The sequence below is a fragment of the Babylonia areolata genome, chromosome 11, assembly GCF_041734735.1.
Source record: "Babylonia areolata isolate BAREFJ2019XMU chromosome 11, ASM4173473v1, whole genome shotgun sequence".
NCBI lineage: Eukaryota > Metazoa > Mollusca > Gastropoda > Neogastropoda > Buccinidae > Babylonia > Babylonia areolata.
The window spans coordinates 42,459,301-42,477,759 of NC_134886.1; the positions used below are offsets into that span (position 1 = coordinate 42,459,301).

At 44.3% G+C, this 18,459-nt stretch overlaps 1 protein-coding gene across 2 annotated transcripts in view; it reads right to left on the minus strand.

Annotated features, from left to right (window-relative positions):
• LOC143287747 (ribitol 5-phosphate transferase FKRP-like) overlaps positions 1-15,592 on the minus strand; it is a 28,222-nt gene extending 12,630 nt beyond the window's left edge. Inside the window, exons 1-2 of one of the 2 annotated variants that reach the window (XM_076596004.1) lie at positions 15,538-15,592; positions 5,213-5,326 (exon numbers count right to left, since the gene is read on the minus strand). The gene's annotated coding sequence lies outside the window, so the exon portion shown is untranslated. Of the gene's footprint in view, positions 1-5,212; positions 5,332-15,259; positions 15,457-15,537 lie in introns of those variants that run through there. The other variant, XM_076596003.1, reaches the window with a different exon arrangement.
• Positions 15,593-18,459: the final 2,867 nt, after the last annotated feature.

Here is an 18,459-nt window from a genome sequence, read left to right on the forward strand (position 1 = left end):
CACACACACACGTGTGTGTGTATATATATATACATAAACACAAACACACACACATCCGCACACACGCATATGCGTGCGCATACACACACACGTCCGCACATATACACACACATACACATACGTCTTTACACACACATGCACTGATAAACACACACACACACACACACACACACACACATATATATATATATATGCATACACACAAACACACACACACACACACATCCACGCATACGCATATGCGGACGCATGCACACATACACACACCTCCGCACATATACACACACATACACGTACGTCTTTACACACATACACACACACACACACACACACATCCGCACATACACATAGGCGTAGGCACACACACACACACACACACACACACACCGCACATATACACACACATACGTCCGCACATACACATACGTCTGCACACACACACACACACACACACACACACACACACACACACACATGCTTATCTAATATCACTTCAGGTGGAAAGACGTTAAACTGAAGACACATGCTTACACACAAACACACACACACACATCATGATTATCACACACACACACACACAACCTCCACACATATACACACACATACACATACGTCTTCACACACACACAAACATTCATAAACACACACAGAGACACACACACACACACATCCGCACATACACATATGCGTACGCATACACACACACACACACACACACGTCCGCATATATACACACACATACGTCCACACATATACAAACACATACACATACGTCTGCACACACACACACACACACACACACAGACTCATGAATCCATCTGTGAATGCGCAGATGGCTGAATAGTCCAATCTGCGCACGAAATGTTCGCTGACAGTTGGGGCAGACAAAGACAGGCATATCATTGTCAGGGAGCTTGTTTGCCCGTGACTTTCTGGCCTGCCTCTTCTGAACAGCTGCAGCAGTCCTGTTGGCCTCACACAACTTGGCGCCTTTGTGCACAGCAGCGCGCCATTTGTCACGGTGCACTGCAGATTCCTCCCAGGAGTCAGGGTTGATATCAAACGCTTTCAGAGAGACTTTCAGAGTATCTCTGAAGTGCTTCTTCTGACCTCCGTGTGATTTCTTCCCTTGTTGCAGCTCGCCATAGAAGAGCCTTTTGGGCAGCCGATGGTCTGGCATGCGCACCACATGTCCAGCCCAGCGAAGCTGGGACTGCATCAGGATGGTGAAGATGCTGGGAAGGGTGACTTTTGCAAGCACCTCCTTGTCTGGGGTCCTGTCTTGCCACTTGATGTTCAGTAGCTTCCTGAGGCATGTTGTGTGGAAGTGGTTCAGCTTCTTGGCGTGTCGTTGGTACACTGTCCAGGTTTCGCAGGCGTACAGTAGTGTGGGGAGAACTACTGGTCTGTAGACCTTTAGCTTGGTCTCAAGACCAATGCCTCTTCTGTTCCAGACATTTGCATAGAGTCTACCAAAGGTTGCGCTTGCTCTTGCAATCCTGACGTTCACTTCATCGTCGATGGTCGCATTTCGTGACAGTGTGCTGCCAAGGTATGTGAACCGCTTCACCGCACTGAGTCTGACCGTTGACTGTGATGTTGGGCTCAACGTGGGGTTTCCCTGGGGCTGGCTGATGGAGAACTTCAGTTTTCCTCGTGCTGATGGTAAGGCCGAAGTTCCTGCTGGCAGTGGCAAACTTGTCAATGATGAGTTGCATGTCAGCTTCAGATCCAGCATTGAGGGCACAATCATCAGCAAACAAAAAGTCTCTGATGATGTATGTCATTACCTTCGTTTTTGCTTGAAGCCTTCTGAGGTTAAACAGCTTGCCATCTGTTCGGTACTTTAGGCCAATTCCAACATCGCCATCTCTGAAGGCATCAGTAAGCATTGCAGAGAAAATGAGGCTGAACAGTGTTGGAACCAGGACGCAGCCTTGCTTGACACCATTTGTGACAGGAAAAGGAGCAGATGTTTCGCCATTGTCCTGGACTCGAACCTGCATGCCTTCATGGAATTGGCTGACCAAGGAAATAAATTTCCGAGGGCATCCGTACTTGGCCATGATCTTCCACAGTCCCTCTCTACTCACGGTGTCGAAGGCCTTAGTGAGGTCGACATAGGTGGAGAACAGATCAGCATTTTGCTCCTGACATTTCTCTTGCAGCTGCCTTGCAGCAAACACCATGTCGGTGGTTCCACGTTCTTTCCGGAATCCACATTGGCTCTCAGGCAAATGACCATGGTCAAGGTGTGCTGTGAGGCAGTTTAGTAGGATCCTGGCAAGTATCTTGCCTGCGATGGAGAGCAAGGAAATGCCCCGATGGTTATCACAGGCCTGCCGGTTCCCCTTTCCCTTGTACAAGTGAATGATAGATGCATCTTTGAAATCCTGGGGGATCATCTCTTCTTTCCACATGAGAGAGTACAGCTGGTGGAGCTTCTCAGTCAGCACAGTGCCTCCATCCTTGTAGACCTCTGCTGGTATGGAGTCTGAGCCAGGTGCTTTGCCACTGGATAGCAGACTGATTGCTTTCTGGGTCTCACGAAGTGTTGGCAGATCGTCCAGTGCTTCGTTGATGGGGACTTGTGTGAGACGGTCTATGGCTTCATCATTTTATGAAGGAACGGCGATTTAAGACACTGTGCCCAGCCCAGCGTTCGAGAATTTTCTCCTTCTCGGTGATCAAGGTATTCCCATCTGCACTGAGGAGGGGGGATGATCCTGAGGATGTGGGGCCATAGACTTCTTTTAAGGCATCATAGAACCTCTTCATATCATGCCTGTCAGCATATCCCTGGATCTCATCAGCTTTGTCACTCAGCCACTTATCCTGCATCTGACGTAACTTTTGCTGAACAGTCCTGTGGATGGCACTGTACGCATCCTTTTTTGATGAGGACTTTGGGTTGCTCAGGTAGGCTTGATGCAGACGGCGTTTCTCATCCAGAAGCTGCTTGATTTCATCACAGTTTTCATCAAACCAGTCTTTGTGCTTTCTGGTCATGGGTCCCAGGGTCTCTGAAGCTGTACTATAGATCAGCTTGCGCAGGGTCCTCCAGTCAGACTCCACATTCTGGTTGTCCAGAGAGGCGGATTCCAGACGATCTTCAGCAGCTCCACAAAGGTCTGTTTGATGGTGATGTTTTTCAGCTTAGCGATGTTGAGCCGTTTTGGAGCCTTCTGGCTTTGGGGGCGTCTCTTGGGTTGGATTCGAATATTCAGCTTCGAGACTACAAGGCGATGGTCTGTCCAACACTCGGCGCCGCACATGGTCTTTGTCACACGTACATCTTGCCTATCCCTTTTCCTGACGATGACGTAATCGATGAGATGCCAATGCTCTGAGCGAGGGTGCATCCATGACGTCCTGTTACGGGTAGGGAGGCAGAAAACTGTGTTGGTTATCAGTAGTTCGTGCTCTGCACAGGTCTGAAGCAAAAGCAATCCATTTGGGTTGCAGTGGCCCACGCCGTGCTTTCCAATCACTCCATCCCAGGAGATGTAGTCAGAGCCAACTCCGGCATTGAAGTCCCCAAGAATGATGAGCTTGTCTGCTTTCGGGATAGCAGCAATGACAGAGTGAAGGTCCTCGTAGAACTTCGCCTTCACTTCATCCGGGTTGGTCATGGTTGGGGCGTAGGCACTGACAATGGTGAGGTACTTCTTGCCAGATGCCAGTGGGAGTTTCATGGTCATAAACCTATCGTTGACTCCCTTTGGAATTCCAGCTAGCTTGCTGACAAGTGCTGTTTTTACTGCAAAAACCAACGCCAGCCTCACGTCGCTCTTCGCTTCCTCGTCCACTCCAGAAGAAGGTGTAACCAGATCCCCGTTCATATAGCTCGCCTTCGCCTGCAAGCCGAGTCTCACTCAAGGCTGCGATGTCGATGTTGTATCTGGCGAGTTCGGATGCAACTAGTGCCGTTCTCCTTTGGGGTCTGTCCGCGTCATCTCTGTCCAGGAGAGTCCTTATGTTCCAAGCACCAATGGCGAGAGGAACGATCCTTGTTTTTTTCTTTTCTTTCTCTTTGTTAAAACCGCTGATGTAGGGTCCCCGCCAGCCGCGGTATGCTGGCCAGGGTGATATGGAGCAGGCAAATTTTAGGGCACCTTGTCCAGCCCCTTCCTCATGCCAGGGAGGTGAGCAGTGCATTCCTAAGGGCTGCTCAGACGCTCAGACGGCTGCCGAGCTCCATCGCTGCTCCTGTCGATGAAGAACGACCCTATGGCCTGAGCCGCCTGCGTGCAGGTCTGCGGCTGCGACTGCCAGTGTACCCACACCTGTCGTTTCGTCGCTCGCCTGTCGCCACAGGACTTGGGGGTGATGAAAGGATGAAGGGTGAAAGGCCACACACACACACACACACACACACACACACACACACATACACACACACATACATATGCTTACACACAAACACACACACACACACACATCATTATTATTATTATCACACACACACACACTTCTAGCCTACAGTATCTTTGTGATCTCATTCATCCCTACATACCCTCACGCCAACTATGCAGTGTTCTCCACTGCCACGGAGTCAGGCTGATCAAGTCACCAATGTTCGTCCTCGGTCATTGTGTTGTTCAGAGAGATCCACCCCACAACACGGCACAAGTACATCGAACTCCTCGGAAAATGTCATGATCTCTGTTCTCCCTCTGTCTTTGTCTCTTTCTCCCTCTCTCGCTGTTTGTCTTGTCTGCCTCTCCCCCTCCCTCCCCCCCCCCCTCTTTCTTACCCCCATCCCGTACCACTTCCCATCTCACGGTTAGATGATAAAAAAAAGTTCATTATCTCATTATCGCCCCCCCCCCCCCCCTCTCTCTCTCTCTCTCTCTACCACATTTTAAACTGCCTCATTGTCTCTCGATTGAGACAATATCAATTCTTTCTTTTGGACCTTTCAACTGCCTATGATTCGATCCACCGACGAATTCTCTTTTCACATCTGGAGTACGATTCTTAAAAAAAAAAAAAGTCGTTTTGCAATCACTGCCAGTGAAAGGGTTCTGCTCGACTGCTTTTCGAAAAGAAAACAGACATTTTTTTTATGGAAACATTTCCCCCGAGACTTTGTATTATGGTGTACACAGACATATGCACAGATACACACACACACACACACACACACACTGCATGCAGCACTGATAGAGACAAACAGGTTTCCGGTGAACGGCAACGCTGACTGACTTACCGCGAAAGGTGAGGGAGTGGGGGGAGAAAAACAGAAAATAATCCCAAATGGAAAACTCGTTCCTCTTGGTTCACTGAGGCAGCTGGGCCAACGTGCAACGATGTCAGTTCACATCTGGACTGCAGTAAATCCACACACACACACACACCATAATGAGCGCCGGTGACAACAATGAATGGCTTCGTACCTCAAAATTGTCGCTGAAACAAAAGTTGTTGCTGGCGACGAATCTAATCTATGCTCACTGACTCACTCACTCACCCAATAAGACTCAGAGAGAGAGAGAGAGAGAGAGAGAGTCAGACAGACAGACAGGCGGAAATACATACATCAAAGTAACAGAAAGAGGCTGTGTTTAATAGCAAGATAAACTAAGTAATGTCACATCCGTCCCAACATTGTCGCCAAGAGAGACAAATTTCATTTCTGCGAGAATTAATAATAATAATAATAATAATAATAATGGACATTTGTTGAGCACTTTCCTCCCTGTCGATGGGGTGTGTAGGTTTGAATCAATTCTCTCAGATACTGAGGATCAGCACCCAAAATGGAGTTGAAGGTGAGAATTGCAACTTTGTACTGAGTGCGGGCAGAAATTGGTAACCAGTGGAGAGAATGCTGAAGATGAGTGATATTGTCAGTTTTTTCTGGCAACAAGGCCCGCCAAAACGTGTCGCCGGCGACACTATTTTACAGGTGACAATTATAGGGGTAACGAAGCTCCAGTTCAGCAAGGAAAAGTGTCACGGTAGAAACGGTGGCGTCAACTTCCTTCCGAACACACACGCACGCACGCACACACACACACACACACACACACACACACACAAACGCCGCGAGCCACGACGTTGTGAAAATTGCGAAAGTTTACACAAGCCGGTAGCGAGAGCAAAGCTGGGTGAATTTCTTTTGTGTGTCTCTGTGTGTGTGTGTTTTATTTAAGAGAGAGAGAGAGAGATTTCACAACTGACACGACATTCTTTTTGTATACATAGCAATACAGCCGTCCGTAGAGGGAAGGAGGGGGGGATATCGTTTAAAGCATAGACCTAAATTATTGTTGTATGCTTTAACACACACACACACACACACACACACACACACACACAGAGTTAATTTAAGAAATATTGTGCTAAAGGGGGACTTTTATGCCACAACTGGCTCCTAGCAGGATTTCGCTACAAACACAGCCGAGCAAAAGGCTGTTATAATTACTGTTCATGACCTTAAACCTTTCACCGCCAGTCAATTTAGAGTACAAAATTCCCTTGTAGTATAAACACAAAAAGACAGTGGCTAAGAATAGCTGGGGATTCCCCCTGCGATGTACAGAAAATATGACCTATCCTACCACCGAACATTAAGAGCAATAATAATAATAATAATTCATAACTTTTCTATGGCGTGATATCCAGTACTAATGCTGTTCAAAGCACCTTACATCATCGAGCCAGATATAAACATAACATAAAACATTACAACAGCTCAATCCAATGCGTTCACAGAATGAATAAAAAAGCATGATCCACCAAACAATAAAAATATCAAGTAAATAATGCTTAGATTAAAAAGAAATACATTCCTTAAAAACACACAATTTTTAGACACACACATACATGCGCGCGCGCACTCACACTCGCGCGCGCGCACACACACACACACATACACAAACAAACACACACATGCACGCGCGCGAGGGCGCACAGACACATTGAATGTATCAACTGCACTAAAACAGGATTATCTGAGTATAAATATCTCTAGCATAAAGACTTTGGACTATCCATCGTGCTGAGTACAGAAATGTTTGCGGAAAAGGTGCGTTTTCAGATCTGACTTGAAGGTCTGGAGATCAGGAGCATTTCTGAGGGACGATGGCAAAGAATTCCAAATTTGGGGTACATGAGCCCTAAAAGACCTTTCCCCTGCACATTTTAAATTAGTTCTTGGGACTTTAAGTAACAGTTCAGAACCGGATCTTAGCGTTCTACATGGTTCGTACGTTTCCAGCACAGAGGAGAGATACTGGGGAAGAGATTCATCAAAATATCGGAAGGCAAGTGTCGCTAGTTTTCAGTGAATGCAGGACTCTATAGGAAGCCAGTGTAACTGATGCAAAAGAGGTGTGACATGATCAGATTTCTTTTTTGCTAGGACAAGTCGTGCAGCATTGTTCTGTACTTTCTGTAGTCTAATAAGAGAGGAAGATGGTAAACCTGCTAAGGTGGAATTGCTGTAATCTAGTCTGGACAGGACAAAAGAGGAAACCAACTGAGCCATGTTTTTCTCCGTTAAGTATGGTCTGACAGGCTAGTCTGCGAAGATGAAAATTGCATGAGCGGCACAGGGATGAAATGTGATCAGCCACGGTCAATGTCTGATCAATATGTACACCTAGGTATTTAGCTGATGTTTGAAATGTAACTGTAGAAGTGCCGAGAGTGACTGGGCCCTTTTTTTTTCTTTTTTTTTCTTCTTATTTCATTTAGACGAGCTCGATCTCCTGCAGCTAAGAGCTCGGTTGTCTCTTCGATAAGTTTTAGCTTGTTTCTGTCCATCCACACCTTGACATCAGCCACACAGGCTTCCGTCTCATTAATGACTGTTCTGAAGTCAGATGGTGGAGCAGTAGTTTCATGGATAACAGACCAGTGAATGGTCACCTTTCAGTGACAAGGGTCCTCTATCACGCCTGTGCATAAATGCGAGCTTGGCGGTGAAAGGGTAGGTGTAAATCCACCGAAAAGAGTTTCTGGTGATAAATGTGCAAAGGCAATGGGAGAGGCGTTTATCGACCTTTGTAAAACAATCAACTGCTATCTTAAGAATGGCTGGGTGGGCCAACCAAACAAAAACAAACAAACAAAAACCACCTGTAGACAGTTCACATGCAAAGATGCTTCAAGCCTTCAGTCTCGATCATTTTGCTGTTCCATGATAATAATAATAATGACAATGACAGTGACAATGATATTGATAATAATAACTTTTTTTTTTAAATGATAATAATAATAATAATAATGCGAAAAGTGGAGAAACACCAATTAGGCCTATGAAACATTGCCTTTCACGACTCGTGTTGTAAAGGGAGGACGTTTCGACACTCATGCAGTTGAATATAATTATACATTAAAAAATATATATAAAAAAAATACCTCCAGTGACCATTGATCAGTTGATGGCAGTCGCAGAAACAACTGTAAGGTGGTAGCCAAAGTGATAATTTCACCTTTCGTTTCGTGCAAACATATTTCTTTCTTTCTTTGTGTCGCTATGAACATTCTGTAAATGTTTCAAACCTGTCTAGACGAGTATCACTGTTACACTGTCCAGTCGCTAAGATTCCAGATATCCCTAAGATAGTAGGATGCACTGACGTAGATTTTATTTCGTTTTTGAAGAGCAGGTATAGTGATGAACCTATCTTTCATATCAAGAACAGTGTTTCATAAAAAGAGCAGTATGTGTGGAAGATATGTTTTATTTGAAATATCTCACTTATTGCGTCACTCCGCTATTTTGCGTCACAGTTAGCTAAAAGAATGTTTCTGAACACCATATTTGCGTAGATACAGTTTAGGTCTAACTCTGCGTGTGTGTGTGTGTGTGTGTGGTGTGTGTGTGTGTTGGGGGGCAGAAGGGCGTTGTGAGTGCGCATATATATATATATATATATGTGTGTGTGTGTGTGTGTGTGTGTGTGTGTGTGTAACAGCCATAAAAGTTTGGACCTTGTAAATTTATCGAAAACTGGAAATGTCAGGGTTCAACAGTTCAAAAATACCGCACAAGAAATTTAAATATAGAATTTGATAATCACAATAACGAAGTTATCAATTAACTAAGTAACTAGCTAACCAACTAACTAAATCAATAACAACTAGATCATCCCTTTACAACATTATGGAAACGGTCCCTATATCGGGCACGATAACTTTGCAGACCAGTATTTTACCTGAAATGAAGCCAGATTATTGTGGGGAAAGAAAAAGCAATTGATGGATCGATACTCATGCAATGTAAGTTACACAGGGGTAAAATGTCTGTGCTAATAATATCAATCGATTTTGAAATGAAGCCAGATTACTGAAATATGCAATCGATGGATCGACACTCATGCAATGTAAGTGACACCGGGATAAATTGTCCGTGTTACAATATCAATCGATTTTTCAGTTGTTGGGTTGTTGTTGTTTTTTGTTGTTGTTGTTTGTTTGTTTGTCGTTGTTTTTTTGTTGTTGTTTTTTTTAGTTGTTTTTTAGGGCCTTTTAAAAAAAAATTTTTAATGGCCCATCATCTGCACCATTTCAGTGGCAATACTCCCACGCCGCTCATTCATTTTTTTCAATGAATTTAATGGCAGTTTTCAAAACTGGCTCAATATAAGACCGCTGTCCCAAAACTGAGCCACTGCTTTTCCTTAATAGGGCAGAGGAATTACGTTTAGTTTCAGCACGTCCAAACAGCTGTAACAGAGAACATCATTCATCCAAAAGCAAGAGGAACAAGAGAGGCAAGGCCTTCAAGACTCACTTGTGATAAATTAAGTCCCCTAGCATTAATTACAGAGTAATTTCCCTTTTTTACTATCTGCACCAAAATGTTTGCAAAATAAATAAAAATTCCATGCTTAGCAAAAGAAGTTCCTGTTTGAACAAAAAGTGATAATAATGACTCCTCTTGTTGCTGTGTCAGAATAAGAGGTCAAAGTGCCAAGTTCAGAGAATACAAAAAATATAAATATAACAGTAAATGCAGTTTGCATATAATTAGGCTTCTTTTTTTTTCTTTTTTTGTGCCCATCCCAGAGGTGCAATATTGTTTTAAACAAGATGACTGGAAAGAACTGAATTTTTCCTATTTTTATGCCAAATTTGGTGTCAACTGACAAAGTATTTGCAGAGAAAATGTCAATGTTAAAGTTTACCACGGACACACAGACACACGGACACACACACACACAGACAACCGAACACCGGGTTAAAACATAGACTCACTTTGTTTACACAAGTGAGTCAAAAAGCTTTCATAGCTCTCGCGTGGTTCTTAGATTTCAACGCCACTAAAACGAAAGCCAAAATGCAGGTGACGGTGAGGGGAGCGTATCGTTGTGCCGCCGACCCGTTGTGCCGCCGCCGACCCGTTTACGGATTGTCTTTTGTCACAAAAAAGACAAAACAAGATGGGCAAGCCATACTAATAATCTCCCTTTTTATTTGACATTTGGGTCACAGTAACGTCACAAATGGCGCAACTGGGTCCAAACGTATGCATTCGCGAATCCTCATAGGCTACGACCTTTGTTTCAAATTTCGTAAAGATCGGTTCATAAACAGCTGAGAAATGCTTGTTTGCGTAGAGAACTGCGCATTCTAAAAATAGAACATGATTTACGTCATCGTGAGCTTATTACTTATACCGTTTATAGTCCCTAGTATAATGAACACGTAACTGAAATTTGGAGGAAATCCGTTGATAAACAGCGGAGATATTAGTGATCAAAATTTTGGCAATTTGCGCCACTGTGACGTCACAAATGGAGCAAGTGGGTCTCAACTCATACATTCGGTAGACATCACAGCCCCCGAGCTTTGATCCAAATTTTACTAAGATTGGTTCATAAACAGCCGAGAAAAGCTTGTTCAAAAATCATCGAATAGCGGGACGGCGGCATAACGGGTCGGCGGCATAGCGGGACGGCGGCATAACGGGTACCCCCCACGGTACGGTGAGGGAGGGGGCCTATCACGATGCAAACCTTACTTTCAGTCACCATCTGAAATGAGTGTTTGCCAAACCGAACGTTGTGAGCTGAAAACTGAACATGCAACTCCATCCAGCTGAAGCAGCCCACACTGATCGACATTTCGTTGTTTTTCGATCACTATACAGATCTATCATAGTATTGTTGTTTTGGGTTTTTTTTTTTTAATTCCCTGTCTTCATTCATCACAACTTTCCGGCTTCAATAAACTGTAGCAAAATCGCTGACACATTTTCGGGCGTAATACATACACGATAATCAGTCCGATCAAGTCAAATTTCCCTCGTTTTCATCATGACTTTCCCGCTTTGACAGATCGTAACACTCCACATAAAAACGGATGATTGGTAATATCCCATCTTAGGGTTTTATTCTTTTGGGTTTTCAGTTGAATTACTGCAATTAGACGATGGTGTTTTGTGGAATGCATAGGAAGTTGATCTAAACTGTATCTTTATGCTCAACGACAATTATTGAATTTGTGCAGATCTGTTGAAACCTGCTGCTTTGTACAAGTCATCGGGTCCGCATTTCACTGATATTCAAACAAGTCACAGGTGTACGTTCATATCTGCCGAGCGTTTCACTCATTCATGTCTTTTCCATGACTTTAGGCTACGGCCCTGATACTCAACAAAAGTAGCTAGCATTTACAGAACGACATATGAAATTATCTATCATAAAAATAAGGAAAAAATAGGATGTGTTATCAAATTTCAAAAGTGGCCATCACACACACGCGCGCGCGCGCGCGCGCACGCACGCACGCACGCACGCATGCACGCACGCACACACACACAAAGACACACGCACAGACGCACAAACACACAAACGCACACACAGTTAATAGTTAATCACTTTCCTACCAATGTTGCATTCGCCACTGAACAGATTTTGAATGATTATTCATTGCTTAGAATGTTTTCGTTAATTCTAAACTCAAGCCCAGTTGGTATCCTTTTTTTGATGTATCTTAATTAATGTCGTTATTCATATTTACACTGTTGTAAGTTAATACTTGTTGATGTTGTAAGTTGATACTTGTTGATATGCATACACCTAATTTCCCTCCTAGAACACCTCATCTATAACACTCCACCATCTGTTTAAACGTCTTATTTCTTATAAAAGACTTATTTTCATTTCCTCTAAAACATACATGAACACATTCCTGCACTAATATTCACAAGCATTCCCTCTCTTTCACCCGCTACCTCTCTTCTTTCCGTCTAATAACACTTCTAGTGAATAGACGTTGAACTGAAGATCTCTCTCTCTCTCTCTCTCTCTCTCTCTCTCTCTCTCTCTCTCTCACACACACACACACACACACACACACATATATATATATATATATATATATATATATACATATCAGGATAGGACACTAAAACTTGAATTACCTAATCATTCGTTGAACATGTTTCCAATACTGATCCACCCTGGTCCTAACGTGGACCACCATGCACAGTAATCATAGAGGCCTTTCACTGTCTCAATAAAGGAACAGTAGATGCCAGAAAGCCAACGCAGTCAGCTACCAACTCGCCCCTCTCTTGAAACATCCCAGCATCCCCATGAGCACCAAGGCGAAACTCATCAACGCCATTTACCTACCAACGCTCACATACCAGTGCCAGACATGGTCTTGAGAGAGAAAACTGGTCACCTGTGAAATGAAATGCTTGAGAAAAGCAGTGAACAAGACCAGGAGAGACAAGATCAGGAATGAGGTGATACGAGACATGGTAGGAACAAAACCACTACTACAACACATAGAACAACAGAGGATCAAGTGGTTTGGACACTTCACACGTATGCCTCTGAACCAACCAGCTCTTCGGGCATACAACACCAAATACTCTGGCTGGAGAGCCAGAGGAAGACCAAGACGGCGCTGGAGCGACTCAGTGGCAGACACCCTCAGAGCCCACGAGATGTCCCTCCTCCAGGCCACTCGCCTTGCTGCAGACAGACAACTGTATCTCCCCGCGACGCCCACCGGTACAAGCGGAAGGAAAAAGTAAGTAAGTAATAAAGGAACAGTGGGTGACCTGTGGGGAAAACATCACCGTTATACATGGCGGTAAAACAGCCTTTGAAAGCTGTTTTAAGGCTGGCAGGATGTTTAGTTTTAATCTCTCACTAACAAGAATGGTTGTTTGAGTGGTTGCTTTGAAGCCAAAGGCTTCCTGGTGTATCCATCTGCTTATAAGGTATCAGAACAAAACTGTAAATGATAGATGAGTCTTGCTCATCTCGCCACAGGTGTATCAGTAGTTGCTTTGAAACCAAAGTCTTCTTTGTGTATCCATCTGCTTATAAGGTATCGGAACAAAACTGAAAACAATAGATAATTCTTGCTTATCTCGCCATTGGCGTCTTGTTTTTCGGGAGTGCATCCAAGCTGATCATTTGCCTTCAAACTGGTTCCTGACCAAAAGTGTTCATCAGTCAGAAAAGAACGAGGACCATGCCCAATCTTGGTGCCATTCCCACACTCATACTCATACCTTATTTAATTTCAGCTTCGTTCCTTTATGCTACGTTCACACTAGGCTGTAACCACGATCTAACCAAATGGTTACATCGCTCTCTAACTCACTGGAACCACGAATTTTTGGTTGCAGTGGGTTCCCATCGGTTAGACGATTTTTCGGGAAGACCCGATTTTTGGTTAGATAGGTGGTTAGATGGCCCCCAAAAATATGACTCGGGAGATAAAAATTTTTCGAGGTTACATCGCCCGATCAAGTTATAAACGGTTACAAAGGCATTCACACTAGTCCCCGTCGGTTCCAGTGAGTTAGAGCAGAAAATAGAGGCGGAGCCGAGTTTGAAAAAAACTCCGACGTCAAAACAAAATAGCATGCCTTGCACGCACGCTGCGTGCAGTATGCAAATTGTCTGGCCCGACACATCTAACCGACTGCAAGTGATTGCAACCTTCTTTGCTTGGTTGGGGTCAGTTATAGTGAGTTACATCGACGCGTGTTGTAACTTGATCAGTTACAGTGTGAATGTATTTAAGCTGGCTGACTGTCATTTTTTTCGTTCTTCTTGCTGCGTCTATACGAATCCACGACACACGAGACTGATTTTTCGACATGTCGTCTTCTGACTCTGATGTTGCTGCTTCCGACCTGTCCCTGGCTGCACGTGAGCAGGATGAGCGAGTTCCAACAGGTTGCAGCAGGTCACAGCAGGCTGCTGGAGATGCACAACCTCAAGACCCCCCACCTCATGGAAACCCACGGGAACCACAGAAAACAAAAGTATACCCCAATCTGTACACGACGCCTCAGCCACAGCACCCCTGTAACTTGGCTTGTAACTTGTTCAAGTTAGAACGAAGTTACAACGGTAGTTAGATGCCACCAGTGTGTGTGTAAAACAAAACAAAACAAAACCCAGCCAGCGAGCAAGAACTGCTGCTCTCAGTCAAAAAACGCGCGGGAAAAGGGGCGGAGCCTAATAGTTAGACAGTGGTTAGACGCTTTCCGTTCACACATGCTGTATGAAAAATCTAGAGTTTGTCTCATGGTAGTTACATCCCTCAATGTAACCATTTGGTTAGATCGTGGTTACAGCCAAGTGTGAACCTACCATTACCGGATCACCTGTGGTAATCAAGACTTGCCCACCTTGCGTGTCCGGACAGGAAAACATTGATTTTTTGTTGTTGTTGCTGCTGTTTTTTTTGGTGTTTTTTTTTTTCTTCTTTTTTCTTTTTCTTTTTTTTCTGCTGCACGGCACAGTGAGATCGTGCTGAATCCCGGTCGATATTCACTGACGCGTGTTGCCCCAGTCCTTGTCTTCACAACATGCGGTGCGTGGGGCCACATCAGGGATAGCCTGACACCATATATATAGTGTCATGGAAACGGTAGAGTACCCTACCATCTCACCCATTCTAACACTGACACGAACAAACAAACACACACACACACATTCTGAAAAAAGATTTTTTTAAGCAAAACAGTATGAACTGAAAGCAAAAAATAAATCACAAGCACACACGATGTCATCTCTCTTTATCTATATTTATCTATCTATCTGCCTATCTATATACATAAATATTTTTATATATCTGTAGTGTGTGTGCGCGCGCGCGGGTGTGTATGTATATGTGCGTGCGTGTATGTGTGTGTACTTGTGTGTCTTTGTTTGTGCGTGTGTACTATCACAAAGAATGGAAACACGTCAAAACTGAAGACGACGACCACCAGCCACCGAAAGACTGACGACTTTCCCACTGAACAGCAACAACACTGACTTACCGTCAAAGGTAAAGGTAGGAGGAACAGTGAAAATAATCACATCAGTCCAGGAATAAAAAAAAACACAAAATAAAAACAACTCGGTTCCTTCCTAATTTACTGACGCAGCAGGGCCAGCATTTCACTGAACAGCGTCAGTAGTTCACATCTAGACTGTCTGACGGTGTGTTGCTGGCCAGAGACGTGAGCAGCGTCAGTTTCAGTCCAACAGACCACGTTACTGTCACCATAAAAAGAACACACACACACATACACACACACACAGAGGAGAATCGTACCTGTCACTGAGAGCGTGGAAACTTTTTTAATGAGAATGGTCGGCACGCTTCGCTGCCCGCCCCCCTTTTTGACCTTGACTTTGACTTACACACACACACACACACACACACACATGGCTTGGTGAAAAAAAAAAATGCAGCTCTTGCTTATTCAGTTACCATCTTGAAATAAAATTTTTGACTTTGACATTCACACACACACACACACACACACACACACACGGTGTTTCTTTACAGTGACAGTGATTTCAGCACAATAGCAGAAGGCCTACGTGTTTTCTGTGACACCCCATCTCCCTCCCTCCTGCCCCTTCCTTCCCAATGGTGGGCTGTAGCCTCGTGTGCTGCCTTTGAATTGTGAATTTTAAAATGTACGCTCTCTCTCTCTCTCTCTCTCTCTCTCTCTCTCTCTCTCTCTCTGTCCCCCCTCCTCCCCCTCACACACACAGAGAAACGCACTGGGGTGTCTATAATCATATACATATGAAAGGCATATGAAGGGCTCTATCTTCCATTGACGTTCCATGGCTGTTTAATGGCCTGGATCAGAAAAAAAAAAAATGTGCACAAGTCTTTCCCCACCCAATCCCCCCACCCCCACGCTCCCCGCCTCTCTCTCTCTCTTCAAAACTGGTTTCGAACATGACTACAGGAAGCGACTGTTCGGTGTGCGTTGCTGCAGCGAGGGCCGTGTTGTCCGTGGCAACGAACGTCTCCAACTCGACTCCGCTCGACTTGACGTTCGACCGCGGCAAAACATTACAAAGGGCAGTAACGTCCCTGCCGTCGCGAACCACTCACACGTGGTGGCTTCCCCTTTCTCAAGAGAAGACTAATTTTGCTCAATAATTCATAATTTATCAGCGGTTAGGATACAGCCGCTCATTCTCGATTGCACGTGTCTACGGAAGAGAGAGTGAAAGAAGATAAATTCCTTTCTTTTTTTCGTTTGTTTGTTTTATTGTTGTTGTTCTTTTTATTCTTAAGGAGAAGACTTGTGTTTCTTAACTTGACTTAGAGACCCACAGAGAGAGAGAGAGAGAGAGAGAGAGAGAGAGAGAGAGAGAAGACAAGACAAGACAAATTCTTTATTATCGAGGATAATAGATATACACTGGCGCGCTTTTTTTCATCTAGTCCCCGCCCTGAAACAGGGTCTACACTACACAATACTATATTATATAATATGTAATTGCATGCGCTACACAATGCATGCAATGACATATATAATGTAGTAGTAGTAGTAGTGTGTGTGTGTGTGTGTGTGAGAGAGAGAGAGAGAGAAGTCTGAATGGTTTATTGTTTAGGCCTTTCTGCCCCGTGACAACGGGGGTAATGAGGGGATGGGACTTCCGTGTTAACATCCATTATAAAGAACAGCGTCAATATATGAAAAGCAAACAAAGGGAAGAACGAACAGAGAGAGAGACAGAGATAGAGAGGAAACAGACAGAAAAAGAGACAGGGACAGAGAGAAGAAGAAAACGACAAAAAGATAGATGGGCAGATTGTTGTGTAACCATGCGTCGTTAACTAAAGATAGACTGGTTTGTATGGGTGAAGGCTTTGGACAAGAACAGAGAAAGTAGAATGCATGTCTTCACATCTACAAACAACAGTGACAATTTAAATGCATTGGGGCGCACGTAATACTTCTTCGGCATGTACTGTTAGAGAGAGAGAGAGAGAGGCAACCATTTCTTTAGGAATTCTGTGCCTGGAAATTTCCTTTTATCCACCACTCAACGTTTTCTGTCCCCCTTTATTATTTAACCTTCTTTCTATCTTCGTCCCACTCTTATCGTTCCAGTTCATTCACCTGTATTTTGTTTCAGCCACAAAGGTCAGTTCACCTCACCGACCTTGAGATGTTTTGCATTGTGGCTGGGCTGCTTGCTCAACTCCAATACCGTTGTCGCGTGACTGTAAGCAGTGGGACTGTAGACTTCTCTTTCTTCTTCTCCCCACCTCTCTCTCTCTCTCTCTCTCTCTCTCTCTCTCTCGTCGCTCTCCCTGTCTGTCTATTTGTATGTCTGTCTGTATATATTTGTCTGTCTGTCTCTTTCCATCTAGCTGTGTAACTATCTTCTTTTCTTCTTCTCGTATTTCCGTGATTTTTCTCTTGCTTTTTCACTTTTCCCTCTTTTTTCTTTTTTTCGTTTTGCTGTTGTTTATGTATTTGTTTTCGAGGGCTGAATGAAAAAAAAGCATGTATAATTAATCTATTACCCTCAGAAATTAAAAATGATTCATTCATTCATTCCTTGTTCTTCTGTCTCATTGTGGGAGGAGTTACTGGGGGCGCCGCATTGAAGAGCCGTTTACCAGAGCCCTCCAAGTCGGTGGGTTGTGTGTCAAAGATTTGGTCTCCGCAAATGGGTTTCATGTCCATTTTGTATTTGTATTTGTATTTCTTTTTATGACAACAGATTTCTCTGTGTGAAATTCCAGCTGCTCTCCCCAGGGAGAGCACGTAGCTACACTACAGCACCACCCATTTTTCGTATTTTTTCCTGCGTGCTGTTTTTTGTTGTTGTTTTTTTTCCTATCGAAGTGGATTTTTCTACAGAATCAGGAACAACCCTTTTGTTGCTGTGGGTCCTTTCACGTGCGCTAAGAACATGCTGCACACGGGACCTCGGTTTATCGTCTCATCCGAATGACTAAGCGTCCAGACCACCACTCAAGGTCTAGTGGAGGGGGAGAAAATATCGGTGGCTGAGACGTGATTCGAACCAGCGCGCTCAGATTCTCTCGCTTCCTATGCGGACGCGTTACCTCCAGGCCATCACTCAGTTTTTTTTATGATGTTGTCGGTCCACCGATTATACAGTCTTCCACTCTGTCTCCCCCTCCCCCTCCCTCCCCCGCACCCTCCCCTCCCCTCCCCCCACTCACCTCAACGGCACCTTGGAGGATTGA